This window comes from Sinocyclocheilus grahami, unplaced genomic scaffold (genome assembly GCF_001515645.1).
Source record: "Sinocyclocheilus grahami isolate Dianchi unplaced genomic scaffold, SAMN03320097.WGS_v1.1 scaffold468.1, whole genome shotgun sequence".
NCBI lineage: Eukaryota > Metazoa > Chordata > Actinopteri > Cypriniformes > Cyprinidae > Sinocyclocheilus > Sinocyclocheilus grahami.
The window spans coordinates 666,627-681,509 of record NW_015505647.1 but is presented as its reverse complement, the minus strand read 5'-3'; positions in this window follow the sequence as shown (position 1 = coordinate 681,509).

Below are 14,883 nucleotides of genomic sequence, written 5' to 3'. Positions count from 1 at the left end.
GTTTCCAGTTCGCGCTCACCACATTCACTGCTGCAGTTTTAAAGGAACACACTCCAGACAGTTTCAAAGTTGTCCCTCGTCTGCGCTTCGATTAGTTTTCTCCTATTTTCCACACGTTCCTGTCTTAAGCACCGCAGTCACGGATTTTGTCGCACAAAGAGCCGTTCACGTTTGAACTCAGGTGACTTACTGCATGCTCTCATTCACGTCCTCCACATTCATAACCCAGCAACATCGGGTTATTACTGATATCAACCCAAATTGGGTCACATCAAGCCAGCTTCCTAACCCAACAGTCTCAACCGAGCGTTTGGATTGAAACAATTACCAGCATGTTTTATGTGTAGGCTATAAAAAAGTACAGTGTATGTTTTTGCTTAATCGCTTGCAAATATAAGAGGTCATACATACCCTGTAATATTAGAATAGGTACCCCTTAGTTTCAAAATACTTACAGTAGAAATAATTTGTAATTTTACAGTTTATTACTCCTTTATTCTCCAAACGTCGCATATTGTTACCTTATACCTACACGGAGGTACTGAATAGGTACACTGTAATTACAAAAAAAGTTACGCTGTGAATTCTGTTTACTTACGCAGTACATTGCGGGTTGTAATCTAAAGCGTTACCCATAGTTTTTGTATATGTGAATAGATTTACAGTATGACAGGATTATTCATTTAGCCAACGACTTTGAACACTTTATAAATGAAAATAATACACTAGGGTTTAGTTATGATGGGCAAGGATCCAACAAGTTACTTAATTAATCAGCTGATTTATCCATATCTGAGAAAGCAATATTATGGATAGACGACTCATACTTTAGAAGGAGCAATAGTTTGAAGTAACAGATATCTTAAAGATGGATTTGTTTATTACAAACGCACAGCTTTTCACTTCACAAGATATTAATTGATGGACTGGAATCATTTGGATTACTTTTGGATTATTGTGTTGTTGTTTTTTTTCTCAGCTGTTTGGACTTTCATTCTGACGGCACCCATTCACTGCAGATGATCCATTGGTGAGCAAGTGATGTAATGCTAAATTTATCCAAATCTGTTCAGATGAAGAAACAAACTCATCTACATCTTGGATGACCTGAGGGTTCATTTTTGGGTAAACTGTTCTTTTAATGCACCTCTGCCAAAACTCTACACATTCAGATGGATATCTTTTGTTTTTTGAGCATGTTCTTTGACCCACTATAAATGTAGGATTTTAAAACAATGTGTTAAGTTGAAACCAGTAAAAAGCATGTCTCAAGACCACTGTTTTTGAAACAAGAACACATCTGATCATAAAACCTGATCTTAAATTGGAGTCAGGTGAACCCATAACTGTTCTAATCATGCAAGGTTTCCATAAACAAATAATTCACACAAAATGTCATCATTTCCTTGTTCCAAACCTTGTATGGCTTGCTTTATTCTGTGGAGGATATTTTGAGAAACGTCTCAGTGGTTTTTGTCTATACAACAGAAGTCAGTGGTCACCAAAACAGATGGATTACTAACAATAACAGAATTGTCATTTTTTTGGGTGAACTGTCCCTTTAAAACTGATTATCTGACTAGTAGCTCAGGCAAACCAAGTCGTTTTTAAAAACACATTATTACCAAAACTATAAAATTGATGACAATCCTGAATTTCAACAATAAAAGTACACATCATAAATCATGTTAAACCCACACAATGACCTCCTGAGTCACACGTTCATATGCTGGCCGTGGCTTTCTCTGGCACAGGAACATGAGCGGCCACATGTGTGGGAGCCGAGGAACAGTGCACCATTAAAAGGTCCTGACTCACCTTGTTTTAAGAGCAAGGCCTAATTGCTACCATCTTTTACAGCAGCCAATGCGGCAGCTGGCATTTGCATAGATCTACAGGGACTGTCATTACCTCAAAATGAAGCATAGTTCTGGCTCCTTCACACTCACTGCCTTCAGTGTACCTTGCACAAGTTGAGGGAATAGTGTGCTTGTGTGTGTGCTTGTGTGTGTGTGTGGGGTAGGGGAGCTATTAGAATTCATCTCCTTTGACTCACAACCTACCGTTTGACTTACAAAAAGGGGTCCATTATTTAAGTTCGGGATCTGTGGAGAGGAAGAGCGCATGAGGAATGAAAGCGTTTAAACTGTGCTTTATTGTAGCACACCACGGGGGCCGCTTATTTATGATAAAACAACAGGACGCTTTTAAAGTAGCGATTAAATCCATACTGACCTGTCATGACTCACAAATGCACATCTTTTAGAAAAGTGAGACACTAAAGGAGAGATTTTTTTAATAAAAAGATGATGACAACTTGGCTTAGCACATAGCTGGGTGGAATCAAACCAACGGATAAACTCATTTCCCCAGGTGCTGAGAGAACAGGTCAAAAAGGACAAACTATCACTGTCTGATCTTAATAACTGAAAATTACTGAATTAAAAAATTGACATACAGCTATAGCTACTCAAAAGTAAATCGTTATCTTAGAAAAACAATTACATATACATTACAGTTTTTTCATGTTTTTGAAAGAAGTCTCTTATGCTCACCAAGTGTGCATTTATTTTATAAAAAATACAAAAAAAATATTTGTAAAAATGTAGTAAATAAATAACAAATATTTAATTTATTTTTTAAAAAGTAAGTTTAAATTAAAAAGTTTTATTTTTTATTTTAATATATTTTAAAAATGCATTTAATTGAATCCTGTGATGGCAAAGCAGAATTTTCAGCAGCCATTACTCCTATCACATGAGCCTTCAGAAATCATTCTAATATGCTATAATTTACTGTAAATGTAATGCACCCTTGCTGAAAAGCAGAATTCATTTATTAAAAAAAAAAACCTTACTGACAATATATATATATATATACAGTATACGCATATATCGGAAGACAAGGTAAATCCACTTCTGTCATCTGTTAGCATTTCTGCCAAGGACAAGTCCTATTTCATAATTGTCCCATTTAAATACCTGGAGGGCTGGCTAAACCAAAAGTCTATTTCTGGAGAGCTGTAGTAAATATTTTGACACTTGCATTGCTGATGGAAATAAAAGAAAAACAACTTATAACATAATTTTGGCCCAAAGGCTGAATGGCTCATTTGGAAATGTGCAGGTGTTCTTAGCCCCCTCAGTCTTCCCACAATGCACTCAGTTCTGCTGACCAAAGCTGTGGCTGACCACAGAAACGTCACCGGCTGTGTTCAGTCCAGCTGACATGCTGCACACTGATGCTTTTCTTCACACAGCCTCCTGTTTGCTGCTATAGAAAACCTCACAGATTGGCATTCTCACACCTCTTGCTCAACTAACTACACTTCTAATGGATGCATCGAACAAATGTGCTATTCGGATGTGCAGTTCATGATACAGAGCTGTTCTAGACACTGAGACACCTTATCATGAGCTGCGCATGTGTAAATGAACACAGTGCTGCTCTTCACGCTAAAACCGGCAGTGCATATATTTATTTACCAGCCCAAAATAAAACCTAGATCATTTATTGTTTGAAAAATTAAGACGTAAATATTACTACAGAAATTTTGCAGTGTACTATAATTTTTTTTATTATTTTGATTAAATATTCATATATAATGGTTCAAAGTTGAGAAGAGGTTCGAGTTGCTTCTTGTAAAAATATAAATAAGTGTTAACGCCAAAGTTTTTCCTAATTTTTTCAGCAGCATAAAGATGATTCTGATAATCAATCAATCAATCAATCAATTAATCAATCAATCAATAAATGTGTTCAGAATAAAAAGTCATTCAGATTAAATTTCAATTATTTTTATTTTCTATGCAAATACACTCCCCAACAAAATCACCCATTCATTCTACAATGATTAACTCTTTCCAAATATGGCTATTCAAGTCATCTTGAGAAAATTCCTGTACTTTTCATATCGCAATGTCAATTTACTTTTAAAGTAGCGATTAAATCCATACTGACCTGTCATGACTCACAAATGCACATCTTTTAGAAAAGTGAGACACTAAAGTAGAGATTTTTTATTTTTATTTTTTAATAAAAGATGATGACAACTTGGCTTATCATGTAGCTGGGTGGAATCAAACCAACTGATAATGACTACAAGGAGTGCTATATTAGCTAACTACAGCATCACAATCAAGCAGATAGATAAATGAATGCAAGAGGTGCCAGAATCCCTGCAAGGGATGTTTGGATACTCGTGCTGAGTTTGGGTACGGCGGTTTGCTGTAAGTCAACGGGATGAGAGCAGGGACAAGGCCATTTGTCATGCCGTCAGCAGATTCAATAATTAATGGGCCATATCACATCTCAGCCCGCCGTAGCCCAGTTCACCGGTCTCCCTGCGCAGAAAACATATTGTCCCCGCAGTGAGGTCTGTGCTGGCTTTTTTAAATTCCTCATCATTAAGGAACATTCACGTGCACTCCCAGTCATTTATTTGCTCTGTGTGACAAAGTGGCGGCCCCCTCAAGTTCACGCTCTCTTTCCCACGTCCCTGTGTGCTGTTTTAAATCATCTGCCCCGCAAGGGATGAGACCCTCTAAGGCTGCTGAGATATCTAATTACCCACAGTCCAGTGCGGAGATGATGACAAAAGAATGGAAAAGAGCGATAGCATTAATGTAATATATCATCCTCTCACTGTGAAGGTGGTATTTAGACTAATGCCCCATCTCTTTTTGCGAACATTTGAAAAAATAGGCAGCAGAAACTGTATCTGTGTGGATGTGTGTGTGTGCGTGGAGTGAGATTTTGTGGTGCCAGCGATCCTTTCCCATGGTCGCGTCCTTGTTTTAGAGCACTGAGCGGTGACTCTTGTTCCTAAACACATAGGGAAGTCAGGCAGCATTTGAACAGCTGTAGGAGGCCAGTATTTACTCGTGGGGGGGAACAATGACAGTGGCTGAAACTGGCAGACCACTGCCTAGGAAGCATGGAGGTGAGCTGGGAAACATGGGCCTCTCTCTTTAACAGATATATGTCTGATATAGATATATGTGTGAGTGTGGGAGCATGTGTGACAATTGGATGAATTCACACACATCTCAGAAATGCTAGTACAACAGTAGAGTCTGATGTTCACATTCACAGCTAAGCTAATCTGTAGCACAATCATGCCAGCTTCTATGACTGATAAATTCCTATAATAAAGGAATAGTTCAGAAACCAAGGAATCATGATGCATTATGTTTCAATAATTGGCCTAAACAACACAGCATGATTTTACTGATTTGAATTTGTCTGTTCATTAAATGGAAAGTGCCATAAACAGCCAAATAATTCTTGTCAAGGCAACTAGAGGTTCCTTTTTTTGTGTGTGTGTCCAAATTTTCAAATAGTAATCCATTTTGTAATATTATAGACATGTATAGTGTGGTAACAATCAACAAATGTAAAAAGATGATTTCTTAATATCACCAAATAACTTCCAATAATGACAAAATCAACAACAGTATAAGTCTGTAAACTAAGCAAAATAGTAATCCTATTACATGAAATAATGTTACCATTTCTATATTATATTCTATTCTATTCTATTATATTCTATATTATAGATTCAAGTAATTCAAATTTCTTAGTGTCTATGACTTGAAAGGTCCTGTAAGATGGATAAAACTGTACAACAGTCAGCCATACGACTACAGATTATTGTGACCCAATCACAAAAACCATCATGAAGACTTTTTAGTGAATAACAACTTGCATTTAAATTTTTTCCTCACACAAAGCCATTATAATGTTGAGATCAGGGTGAGCAAATTACAATTTGCATTTTTGGGTGAACAATCTAATTACTAAAGTACCAAGTCAAGATAACACCTGTCTATGGTAGGCCTAAAATGTATGAAATAAAAGGGGGAAAATACATTAATAGACAGGACATCACAGCTGGCTAGCTCACCTTAAGAGAGGCAATTTCACACCATTGGTTCTGTTTCAACAACCTTGCCATGAAATACACGCTCATTTTTTCTATCCTCTGTCTTTTTCTCTCTCTCCATGACTTCAGGTATGAAAAAGGATGTGTGACACTTTCTGATGAAAATCGCATAGTGTGAAAATGTCAGCCTCTTCTTTCTCCAATTGCTTTGTTTATGTTGACATTTATCAAAAGAAGAAAAATACTGCATATCAGCTCTATTTCTAAACAACAATAAATGTCACCTCGCATCCTGCACTGAACTAAAACAGTCCTACGATCTTGTTGACTCAATATCATATCAATCGTAAATCGGGGCAATAAAACAGGTGTATGTTTTTCATCCCCAGTCTTTTGACATGGTGGCTGGAATTCCTCCAGCTAATTTCACTGTATTACTTCATTTTTTGTCAAGAAATGCTTTGCGACAATGTTAACCTATAAGGCACAGCAGACCTTTTCATCACAGCAAAATGAACTGAAGGTAGCTTCTCCACTCCTACACTAAAATCTCTTTACTGGGTTGTTTATCCTAGATAGCAATGAGGTTAAAGTTAAACTCTGCGGACCGGATACGGGTCCAAAGTCACGTTAAAAATGTGTATGCTTCATTTGCATAGCCTTCCTTATATGGTATCAGCCCATATATGGGTTCATTTGAAAGCTTGGAGTGTCTTCTTTACAAAGAATACCATTCCTTTTGGTTTTTATGTTCATAAATGTATTCGTCCCACACACGATTTTCCGCCTAGCCATTGCGAACTTTTTTTGCGAAGAATGTGTATTTGATATATTTTTTACAATAAAGTCAAGTCATATATCACAAGAAAGCTCTCATTCTCAGGAATTTCACGATGTAGATTATTTTATTGTGTGACAATCATAGATCGAATTATCTTCTATGAAAAATTTAGGCGAAAATTCCAAAAAACGCCCTGTGGTTAAGTGGTTAATTTGAGAGCAAATGGAGACGTGTCCTGCTTCCTTTTTTCCTAACTAAACAACAGCAGTGATCTTGCATCTTTCTCCTCTAGAATTTTGGAAAAGATCTCATCAATGTGCTTAGATTTGCTAACATACTAAAGTCTTCAAAGTTTTAATATGAACTCAAATATTTCTTACCAAAATTCTCCAAAATCTAATGACCTGAGCTATATTCTACCCACACAATTTGATAGATCCACTCCTAGTGTCACTACTGAGAAGACCAGCTTGAATTTCCATACTGTTCTAGGTTGGACTGTGTAGGTTAGCGCTGGTTTACTGATGGACAATGACAGCTATGCTATTTACCAGCACAACTAGACCTTTCCAGTGAAAGGAAGAAATTGTCTGGTTCAGCTAATCATCATATTTTCCAGAATATGTCACAGCTGTTAATATTGTTAAATTTAAACCATTAAAAATAAAGTGTGATTTATACACTGCTGTGACATATTTTTCCCCTCTCTGTCTCAACAATGCAATTTTGACCTGGTGTGACTTATAGTCAGGAGCAACTTTTTTTCTGGAAAATATGGTAAGATGTCTTGCTGTGAGTATGTATTAACTTTTTCAATTGTTTCTATTTCCATCTCTCAAAAGGATTTTTTAAGGAGAAATATCTGAGACAAAGTTGATACTTAAGGAACAAGGAAGGGTTGAGTATACTCTTAAAAATAAAGGTGCTTCAAAAGGTTCTTCACAGCGATGCCATAGAAGAACCATTTTTGGTTCCACAAAGAACCATTCGGTCAAAGGTTCTTTAAAGAACTATCTCTTTCTTACCTGTTTGTAATCTGAAGAACCTTTTTTCATCACAAAGAACCTTTTGTGAAACAGAAAGGTTCTTCAGATGTTAAAGGTTCTTTATGGAACCATTTAGACAAAAAGGTTCTTCTATGGCATCGTGAAGCACCTTTATTTTTAAACATAATTAAATAATTTTATGGTTTTGTGCCCCTCACAGGCAATAATTCATTGCAGAAAACAATGTGAACCCATACGTAATTTAGTCTGGGTCATATATCTATTATTTTGCTTCGTTTTGTTCACGGTTTTTGTTAAGAATGAGAACATGATGCAATCTGTTCTGACGTCTGCTGACGTCTGTCTCTGGCTAATATGGCCAGAGACAAGTCACATTGATTTTTGCTAAAATAACAAAGTTAACTAAAATCTCTTTATGTCAATAACAAAATAAATGCTTTCTTTCCCTTTTTCAAAAGCTATTTATTTTGTTATTCTAACTATGCATGATTAATTGCTACAGGAAGTTGCACTTTATTATTTGCACTTTACTTATTTTTAGCTTTGCATTTAGCATTACGAACCACATCTGGGCTCTTCAACTGAGAACCATTGCCTTAAATGAAATATAACTGAGTACAAACTGTCCCACTGGGATTTAACATGGCTGAATAGACAAGTTGTCCCTTAACACACTGATTTTAGGCTGCTCCATTACTGTCTTGGCTACTATCACTGAAACTATCACAATGTAAGTGTAGACGCTCCATCAGTTCCCAGAGTTCAGTTGAGATGCTTCCTCTACACTTCCTCATTTCCTCCTGTGAGACGCACCCCCCACTATTTTTTCTCCCAGGTGGCTCCGGGGCCGCGGCCGGCAGAAATGTGATAGGCCTAATCCCATTTAGCCTAATTGCATCTGCAGTATGAGCACTTTCCCTGTATTCGGTCACGTGCCTGCCTGCCTGCCTGTCCTTCCAGAGCTACAGAAAAGCCTCTCACACACACAAACACACACACACTTTCTTCCTGTCACTCTGTCCTGAAGCATGCTGTCCGAAAAAAGTAGGAGAGAATGACACGTCTACACTCTGGACACCTTCTCAAGAGGAAAGCAGCATGTCGGGCTGGAATATTCTCTCTCCCAGAGGGTTGGACCGAGACATGGAGGGTAATGAGAGAGAGAGTGGGCTATTGTCAGACATTTCTCACTCATTATCCTGGTGCATTCTGGGAGAGGGTGCATTAGACAGGCAGACAGTAGCAGGGTGAGACTGAAGTGGTCAATCATCTTAGACAGAGAGACTTCATCACTCTCAGAAACCCTTTCATCATCCTGCTATTCTTTCCCTCCATCGTTCACACACTTACATGGGCACACTGACACACACTCACACCTTCTTACACAATCAGCCCATAGGGAAATAAATTGTTAGTGGTGATATGACCAAATAAAAATTCACCTGCTGGCCAGGATATCTAAAGACTAAGACTCTGAATCTCTCTGACAGCTCATCTAAAGGCTTGAGTCTCTTGAGAAACATCTTGAGAAACAATTATAGGAAACAAATTGGAAAATAACATGGGCGATAAACAAGAATGTTTCTTCTTAATATTGTGTACAAATAAATACAAAATTAATGCAATAACAAGGATCCCTCAAACTCGATAAACTAAACTAAACTCAAAACTACCAAATGCAAAAAAAAACAACTTGTAACATTACTGATAATGCTCTTCTATTGATGATAAAATATTTTTCAAAATATGTAGAAATATGTTTTTTTGTATTTGGTAGATAAATATCTCTCGCACTCATTGCTAAATGGTCATGGACAGGTATGTCGGGCACAATAAATTGAATGGAAAAATAGAATTGAAAAAAAAATTACATATAGCTATGTCACATAGCTTGCAAATTGTTATTGAATAATGCAACGTTTCAATCACAAACCTTTAACAGGCATTTCTGAAGAATGAAACATATGCTTGATGAAGGTCTCTGAGTGAAATGTTGTATTATCATTTTATTTCACTCTATACGACAGTGTGCAGGATTTATTTACAGAAAAAAAAGAAAAGTACCCACAGAAAAATAAATAAATAAAGGTATTGCAGGATGCCTGTGGGATGATAATAAGACCGAATTATATACAACCTGATTTTTCTTTCTCCCCCTTTCTAAAATAATCCACCCTATGTAGGTTTAAACACGTTACATCTCCCAAACTTGAAGCAATTTCCTGCTAGTTAAAAAAGCCCTTGTCTGCTATGTTCAGGTGAGTCACCTGCAGACAGCACACTGAAATCTGTCACCTTAAAGCAGCATCTACAAATTCAATTAATATGCAAATTCACCCAACTTGATGAGGTGTCTTAACAAATAACCCAGAATAAAGATAAGCTTGTTTAAGGTTGTTTTGTTAAACAGGCTCCCACCCAATGTCAAATCACTAGGTGACAGGCTCTTTAAAGACCAGCGCTGGCATATTCAAACTCAAATACATTACAATGCCTCTGCGCTCAGCTACATCTGCTGCTATCAAAATAACTGTCACAACATTCACTGTATAATCCAACTGTAGTCTAGATGGAGATGAAGCCAATTTACAAGGTCTGTCTGGGCTTGTTTTCTCTCCGTTGCATTGGTAAAGAGGGTTGGAAAAGGAAAGAGACCGGGGTTATGGGACTAGGGACAGGGTAGATTGATTTGGTTCTCTTGGGAATGAACGCTGCGAGCAACAGCACATCTCCCATCATGCCTCTGGGCTAAACCCAATGGCTCTGCTTAACAGCATTCATTTCTCATCAGAAGGGTATATGAGCTGAAACCGGTGACTGATTACTTAGGACGGGACGGTATAACTCGTCCGTTTTACAAGAATTCAGCTTGCGTCCCTTCATCTCACATGCAGGTGCTTTTGATTGGTGCACACTTGAAGGTGGTGTTTAAAATCCTTGAATGTTTACAAGTAATTACTGAGGGGGAATTAAGTGAAGGAGAAATGTCCTCCTGGAGCGGCAAATAAAGCGAGGCAAATTAAAATGAGGATGATAATAAACCGTGGCGGCATCCTCAAGAAATTAGAGGGTGATGGTAAGATGGTAACTTTACAACATGATCTCATTAGTAATCATAGGTATTCGTATGTAAAGTGTGGTTCTAGCAAACAGTCTCAAACAAAAGCTGTCACTGTGCCGGTACCCTTTCAAAAAGTATGTACCATTTAGGTACTAAGATGTACCTGGTACTAATCTGCACCCTTTAGGGGTAAATAAGGTACAAAGCTGTACCTTTTGAAAGGGTTCCGTCCCAGTGATAGCTTTTGTCCTTAATTTTTCTGAGAGTACACTGACATTTTTTAAAAATTAAATATACATTTATTTTATTAAATAAGACTTTTAATTTATTAATATCATATAGGCCTATCATTGCATTTAACATTTACCTAATTTTACATTATAACAGTTTTATTTTGTTCTGTGTGATTTTTTTTATTTCTATATTGTCTGAGAATGATCCCATCACCTAAACATTATAAAGTAAATGAATGTGTTTGCCATAGAAAAAAAAAATCATTTGTGATTAAAATTTAAAATATATCTGCCTATTATGTTTTATACTACTGAGACCTGGTTATGGTTAGGGTAGAGGTGGGGTTAGAAGCTCAAACATATCTATATAGTAGTTAAATGTGGTTAAATGTAACTATAGAAGCATATCAATATTAATATAATATAAAGGATTCATAAAGATTTTTGAATTTATAAAACTGTGCATATGTAAATACATTTTTCAGATGCTGTCAGTGAATACAAAAATGTTTGTGAACAAATACCTACAAATATTATTAAGTTCAGGCTGGACTTTATCAATTAATATTTTATTAATGAGGAATGAGTGAAATGTCTGTGAAACTACCATCAACAATCAGAATGGACTCTATGCACACTGACTGCCTGCATATTCCCAATGCACACAAATTTCAAATGACTTCATATGAATGACATAAATTAATGGCAAAATGGCAAAACAAACAAACAAACACACGTGTGCACACGCGCACACGCACACACACACACACACACAATGAGATGCAAACATGAAGTAGCTGCAATGTTGTATTGTCACATGCACACACACACACACACTCTGACACAAAAGGGGAATTATTGGCCAAGGACTGATCATGATTAAAGTGTCCTGCGCTCACCTGCCCAAGTCTAATCAAGGCGAGAGCTGTGATTGCACTGGTAAAGTGACTGTCTGTGTGTGTGTGTGTGTGTGTGTGTGTACATGTTGGACAGGCAGCTGGAGCCCTATGAGAGCCTCCCCCACCCCTTGTGCTCCAGTCAGAGGTGAATCAATCATGTCCAAAGATGTCAGCATCTGCCCAAGCAATTTTATATGGGAATAAATGGCAGATGGGGATGTTGTTCTCTGTTTAATCAGTTCCACCAAACGCAGTTTTATCTCATATAAAATGAAACCATCTGTACCACAGTGAGGTGTAAAGGTTCAAGCGCAGATACACAGGGAGAGACAGAGGAGGAGAAACAGAGGATATGCTGAGCGAAAAATGCTAACTGTCAAAACGAGGGCAAATTTCAGGGCCGTACAAGCTGAGAAATATTCAGTAAAAACGATTTCTTCCTACTCTATCATTCTCTCACTCCCTCTCACAGGAATTTTACCCATGGGCTGCAACCATTATATCCAGACCCATTTATTTCCAGCACCTCAAGTCAGGCCATAATTTGGTCTCCGGGAACGGTTCAGTAGTGAGGGGGAGACAGGCCTGATGAATCCCCTTTGTTTTAAGTGGATATGATGGCTCCCAGTGTGCAGGAACTGCATTTAAGGGGCTAGCTTAAGGGAGGAGGATGAGGAGCGGAGGAAGATGGAGGTGGGTAAATGAGAGAAAAATGAACCCCGAGTTATACAGACCAAGGGCCTGACAGACACCATTAATACCCCTCTGTCCCTGAAAGACACTAGAGACAGTAAAGCACAAGCAGGGAGTGGCACACTTGCAGACCAGCTCATATTAGGCAAGTCATTATGTAGGACATTTGTCATTTGGACATTTTCCTTCATAATTCTTAGAGTACACCTGCCAACTTTTAGTTTTACAAAACATCTGTAAGAAGAGCAGGGTCAGAAATTAACTTTTCCCACTAAGGGTCAATATTTGCCTCCTGGGGCATTTTCAGTCAACTCAGTTTTTATAACCACCTTATTAAATGTAACTGTGTTGTCTTTTAAGTCAAATACTTAGATTTAACCAATTGCTTCAATCACTTAGAACACTATAAACTGTGGAACAAGCTGCATCTGATATGGCATTTATATTTATTTACACAAAATGTTAATGCTGCTCAAAGGTGGCACACACAACAATTGCATTATGAAAATAGCCTACATAAAGTATATATATTTATAAAAAAAACAAGAACTCATTACATGGCAGGGCTGCAATATAACAAAAAAAACATATTTGCTTATTATTGCACTTGACATTGTAATAATGATTATGAACGGAATATACACACAAAAATGTTTTTTGCATTTGAGAAAATGGCGCATCATATTCTGGCTACACAGGCAAAACAAGCTAAACTTAATCATTTCATATATATTATTGCTTTACACATCAGTCAGATGGTCTATTTCTATCCAATCCAATCATTAACAGAATACTTATTGTTTCAATAGTATAGCTACAAGATGGAAAAACCTTAATGTTAATATGATTTTAGTATGAATGAAAATGCTTCCTAAACTTTTTGTGTTGCCATGACAATATACTGCCTAACATGACCATATCATTAGGAAAAGCACTTTATAGCCCAAACAGTAGACTAGTTTTAACAGATGAATTATTGTAATTGCTTTAATAAAAGAATAAGCCTCACACTTCCTCTATCAAATCATCAAAATTGGCTCCAGTCACAGTTTTTTTTATGCCACAAATGTTGTTTATTGAGCTTGAACGTGTTCTGCATACAGAAATTTCCTTTAAAATGATGTCTGTGTTTTTTGTTTTGTTTATTTGATATTATAGGAAAATATTTCTAACTCATTTTTAACTGATCATGTTCTCAAATGCCAAAAACTCGTTGTACAGGATGTCAATACCACTCCATTTTTTAAGACGTTAACAGCAATCAGCCAAAAACAGATTAGAGAGCTTTTCACTGTAAAATCAATTCATTATGTCCACTGTGGTTCTGATATCTGCCTGAATATTAGTCTACTATTTATTATGATTTTTCAAGAATATTGAAAAGAACAGTTACTAAGAGAGAAACACAACAGAGCAGCAATACAGTAAATATAATAAATTAATATAGGAGTAATAAATTAGCATTTATAGAGATCTAGTTTAGAGGGGGAAAAAATCATTTTCTAATAAGAAGATATTTGCCCTATGTTTATGCACATGCGGCAGTAAAGGCAGCAGGCTACTGCTGATAGGACAGACCTCTCTTGTTACATGAAAGCCATCTTCCCCCTCACCCCATATCAGGGGTTTTAATTAAATTTTCTGCTTGGTTTAAAGATGAGAGCTGCTGACCTGACTTCAGGAGCTTTTTCTCCTCCTCCAAGTGGCTCACTCCCATCATCCACCCTAATGTGACTGATACATTGTGACACAAGTTAGATACGTAATTTGTTCCAGAAAATGACTTAGCGTCATGCACCGTGCTAAATCGAAACAATGAGGGGGCCGGGGGACCGTGGGACGGCGATATCTCCAGCCCACAGCAGCCTTCACTCCTGTCTGCCTTTATCTAGCCAGCATATTAATATTTAATATCAGCACAGACCAAAATTGCTCTAAATAAGTGGAGCTGATGAGAGATTGCCCGCTAGCAAGACACAGTGAGTCAAACGACACAGAAAAAAGCTCAGTCGTTTACGGTCAAGAAGGATTTTGAACAAATAAGCATATCATACAAGCAAAGCAACATGCTCGCACAGGGAGGCTGCTGGAATAAGAGACTGCTTGTGACAAAATAACCACACAATATGTGTGACCAGGCCTCAGATCAGAGATGGACGCTTACCAGCCTCTGCTTGTGATAGAATAGATGTCATTAATGGTTTTTAAAATAAAAGCATTTTTGAGATTAACTGCTAGCTCACATTAGCATAATCTTTGAAATAAAGATATATAAGTGTTTTTGGCTTGATGGAGGACCTGAGCATGAGACTTGACTCTAAATAG